Source organism: Aulonocara stuartgranti (genome assembly GCF_965226115.1).
Source record: "Aulonocara stuartgranti genome assembly, chromosome: 17".
In the NCBI taxonomy this organism is placed as follows: Eukaryota; Metazoa; Chordata; class Actinopteri; order Cichliformes; family Cichlidae; genus Aulonocara; species Aulonocara stuartgranti.
The window spans coordinates 7,716,625-7,721,980 of record NC_138953.1 but is presented as its reverse complement, the minus strand read 5'-3'; positions in this window follow the sequence as shown (position 1 = coordinate 7,721,980).

Here is a 5,356-nt window from a genome sequence, read left to right as displayed (position 1 = left end):
ACCAGAATTAGAAGATTTTACTAACTGTGTATTATTTTAGAAAGTAGGCTACTGAAATGTAGCACACATGGAAACCAAACATTACAGTATAAGTTTGCAAAATGGAAACAGCTGGTTTCCCTTTCATAAGTAACTTTGGAACATTTCCATATGGGGAATAGATCAAATAGATTAAATCTAATTAAATATATCTTTAATAAATCCAAGACTGTAGACTGTAAATCCTTTAGACTGTAGTCCTCACAGCTTCATTCAGCCATGACTCAAAAACATAATACTGAAATGAGGCACGGTGGTTAGCACTGTTGCCGCACAGCAAGAAGGTCTGGAGTTCAATTCCAACATCAGGCCGGGGTCTTTCTGTGTGGAGTTTGCATGTTCTCCCCGTGTTTGTGCGGGTTCCCTCTGGGTACTCCGGCTTCCTCCCACCGTCCAAAGACATGCAGCTTGTGGGGATAGGTTAATTGGATAATCCAAATTGTCACTAGGTGTGAATGAATGTGAGTGCAAATGGTTGTCTGTCCTTGTGTGTTAGCCCTGCGACAGACTGGCGACCTGTCCAGGGTGTACCCTGCCTCTCGCCCTATGACAGCTGGGATAGGCTCCAGCGCCCCCCGCGACCCTGAAAAGGATAAGCGGAAGCGAATGGATGGATGGATGGATGAGCCACAGTGATGCATTATAATATCTTAAAGTTTGTTTGTTTTTTAAATTCACTTCATCTTAGAATTGTGTCAGAACTCGGATTGTAGTCATTACTGATGAGTGTAATCTGTAACCCAACCGACTTTAGTCTTTGTTGCAGCAATCGTTAAAAATTGCTTCACCATGTAACAACGTGAGATTCTAGATCAAAGTGAGTGAGGGAAAGTTGGATATACTGTCATGTAAAAAAGAAAGTTTTCTTGGGATTCTGCACACTTGTGAGAAATTAAGTCCACACTTACTGCTTCCATAGGATCTAAGAGGGTAAGTCAGCCAGGTGCTGCTAATAACACGGCACTTAATTAACTGATTATCAGCAAGTACAAAACTTCTGGAACAATGTCCTTTGGACAGATGAGACCAAAATGGAGAGTTCTAGCCATAATGCACAGCACCATGTCTGGAGAAAACCAAACACAGTATATCAGCATGAACACGTCATACCAACCAAGCATGGTGATGGATGTGTTATGATTTACACTTGTTTGCAGTCTTTAAGTCAACCATGAACTCCTCTGTATACCAAACTGTTCAAAAGTCAAATGGGACTGTGGAATACTTGAATATCTGTCATACAAACAGGGCCGCCCATTCGACTTCACTAACGACAAACAAACTGTGTTCTCTGTGCTCTGTGCCATGTATATGGATACATGGTGTTTCTGAAATGCTGGAAAAAAAGTCTGATATTCAGATTTTTCTCCGTGTGCAATAAACACATGTGGACCATGACTTAAAGAATAAAGTTATATTTAGCATAACACAACTCAGTCATTTAAAGATAGCAACTAAGGCCAAAAACTGATCAACAAAGCGTTTACTGAGTTCAAAGACTCAGTAAAGGGATTTTCCCCATAAATATCTGCGCAATATACTGCAACAAGAGGACTCGCCCCCTGCTCGTCATTAAGACAGAACGCAGTGATGAAGAAGATGGCATTGACTTTACTTTACTTTTAACCAGATGCTAACTCATTTTTTTACATAGTCTTTTACTAAAAGTGATAAAGCTTGAGGAATCTCGTATAAGAAATGTAATGTTAAAAAAAGACACACGATGGAAGGCAAATCCTAGTTAAAAGCATTGGAAATAAGCAGTTAAAATAATTTTACAATGAATTTGTATTAGGTTATGAAACTTTTGCCAGTTGTGTTTGATTCCAAAATGGTCAAGGGCTATGGAAATCACAAGAAAAGCTAAATTAAACGTCGAATCCTCCCCCATTGTTCACAACATTTATGAGAATGTCGTTTCCTTTGCAGTATCTTGCAAGGAGTACCTCTCAGCTTTCTGGACTCCATTAGTTTCACTCCTTCATGGGGATAAAATAAGGACGCCTCAGAGTGCTGGGTCCACCACAGGTCAGGGCAGCGCCGCAAACCTATAGTCCCAAATTGACAGCCGGTGTTCTGCCAGAAAAGAGGCCGGAGGGACGGAGAAGGAGGGGGCTATAGGGGCAGCTGTCTATTGCCAAGTTTTCACACTCTGTTCGAGATGCCTCAAAAGGAAAGAGAGAGTGCGAGGGTTGAGAGAATCAATGAACAACACAAGCACGAATGGTTGAATTCAGGGGGGAGAGGGGGAAGGAGACTGTTAAAGAGGAGAGAAAGATGAAAAACAGACACGATTCTCCTTAGCAGAAGTGAACCGGGGTCGACTTCACCCTGGCCATGACTCATTCACATGGACGGTCCTGTCACGGAGCGAAGGGGGTGGAGGACGGTGAAGAATGGGCTGATGTGAGGGTGCACAGCGACAGGCGTCCATATGGCCCCTGAGGCACCAACAAGGTCCCATGACAAAAGGGGGCTCTGCTCTCAAGTCGCGTCCTCCTCAAACCTCTCTGGGAATTCTCTTTCGCAGTCCCCCCTTTCCTCTGCAGAGCCTCTCACTTTTCTGCCAGCCCAGCAAGCAGCAGAGGAATGTGCCTTCTGCAAACCAGCACTCGCTCGGGGATTGCCTTTACACTTGCTGGCTAGTTATTATTGTAATGGCTGATGCAAAGAATGTTGTGCAATTGAGTAGGCTTATGTGCTATGTAAACATTTGCGGCATTTGAGGTTCTGCAGACATACATAGAGATGTTTGCAGGGTAAGCTCTACTGCTCAGCGTTTGTCCTCTAGAGCATTCGCTACAATAGTCAGCAGCATGGCCATAAACCAAGTGGCATGAAGGGCATTCATGATGTCAGCTTTTCCTCACTTGACTTCTTCATCTAAGTCCCAAACAAGAGATTTCCCAAACATAAAAAGCGATCTTTAACTAAAGGGGGGAGTATTGGGGGGGGGGGGATCTATACAGAGCGGATTGCCCGTAGTCCAGTTTTTATTACCAGTTCATCAAAGTTCTTAAGCCAAGTCCTGGGATACAATGAGCGCAGGTGCTGTGCAGGAGGGGCTGTAAATCTGACCAGGCGAATTAAGCCATTGCTTTGGCATTGTTCTGTTTGGCCTCCTATCTGTTTTTGCTCCGGAGGGTGTTGGGTAGATTGGGGTGTTGGGAGGGACATGTGAGGGCCTGCATCCACAAATCTCCCAACATGGGAGGCATCCTGCAGATTTCACACACGGTCATACGAGTCGGACCCCAGCTGCAGAGGAGGATCATGCAGGACAACGAGAAGGGTTAAAAGATATTAAAAGAGGGAGAGCTGGAGAAAAGGACGGTTGAGAGAGAAAGCCACATTTGCCTGTGAGATAAAGAAAACATTTAATTGACTGAAACAAAATTTCTCCTACTTGAGATACAAGCAAATCAGAATTCTGTTTAATCTCAAAGCAGCTGTGCAATTGCTAAAAGTATCCCCAGGTAAACTGTTGGGCTTTCTTTCTGTAAACCATGCCGCTGTTTCTCTTTAAAGCCTCTGCCAAGCTGGTGGTAGGTTTCATTAGTTGACCCTTGACCTCATAAGAGATCAGGTGACCAGGGCAGTGCTGTGGAATGCTCCCTCTTGACTCCTTTTCATTTTCTAATTTCAAAGCTCTCAACACTTTGGATCCTAGTCATTTTACCAGTGCCTTCTGTTATCTACAGCAACATGTAGAGTGTGTGTGTGTGTGTGTGTGTGTGTGTGTGTGTGTGTGTGTGTGTGTGTGTGTGTGTGTGTGGTTTTATAATGTCCTGTACGCACTCAAGAAAAAGAATTGTATTTATTCAATCCAGTTTTCGATTCCAGCTGTTAAAAGGATTGTTGTTCGTAGCTTTATCTAATTAGAGAAATGTCTTTGGCCTCAATTATAGCATCCGGGACACCAGTGTGAGATATATTTTAAATACAATTTCATCAATGGGATCATTAGATGGTAGGTCATCCAATAAACCTTTCAGTAAACTTATAAGTCTTAAGTTCTGTTTCTACTTTAAGCTAAACAGAGAAGCTAGTGGCAGAAGATTCACAAGGACACTGTTAACCTGCTAATGTTCAGCCGGTGAAGGTACAGTGCATTTAAGTCCACCACTCTAGAGGGGAAAATAAGCATGTCTGTCCACTGAAACTATGTTTTGTGAAGATATCCCCTTTTTGTCTGCTACTAAAATACTGAGAAATAACCAAAATCTGCACTGTGTTGGGATTGGCTAATCTTAGCAGGTTAAATGAGCTACAAAACTAGAAACTGGAGCATTTAATTCAAAGGTCACATTAACCCAATATAGCAGTGGATGTACTATTTTAGCATGTTAACATGAAACATTACCATTGTAGAAAGTTTTGCAGTGTATCTGACAGTTGCAGCTGTATTTCTATAAATCAAGCTCTAAAGCCTTTTCACTGTCTGTAGTATTACAGTGGACTCTGAAAGTGTTTTAGCTAACTATGCATGACTATGGCTACTAACGCAGCTAACATTTGCTTTCTGACAGTGCTAAAAAAGATCCACTTATATACCAGAGCCTAAGCAAAAATAATGAAAATAATACTATCATGGGTTGTATATAAGTAGAGTTTATACATATAGTACTTAAAATAGTAAAATAGGATAAAAATAAAAATTAACTAAAAAGCACTGCTTTTGTCCAAAACCATGTCCTAGGTATCACCAACAATCATTGATTGGCTGACTTCAGTACTGCAGCTACTGGATGTAGGGAGGCATTTGATCGTCAAGAGGTCTGAAAGTGATCAACAGAATCTTAAACTGAAGCGTCAGTATTGAACTGAACCCAGAGTAAACGGAACATAATCTGTGTCACATAGAACCTTTTACAGGACCTGACGAGAAGCCTTGCAGCACCATCTGGGCCATAAGTGATCCAGGGATGATTACTACATCACTTACAAATGCTTTAAAATTAGTCATTGAGTTATCCACTCCTCACTGTTCTGCGATAGACTAGTGCCCTCTTCGGCACCTACAATGCCTCTCATCCTTTAACAACTACTTTCACATTCCTTCATTTTTTAAAATATATTTTGTTAAATGCAGTTTAATTTTGGCTTGTATTTTGTCGTGGTGAATGTTTCGACCTTTAAATGTGTCCTTACTTGTGTCCTCTTGTGAAGAACTCCTCATGCTCTGCCGTGGAAGCCTCTGAAAGGGGATTCTGACTCTTTTCTTGAACCTGCTGCGACTGCCAGCAAAAACGTTCATCTCAACCACTTAAAAGAAAGCCACTTTAGTTAGGCAATATTGATAATATTTCTGTTCATG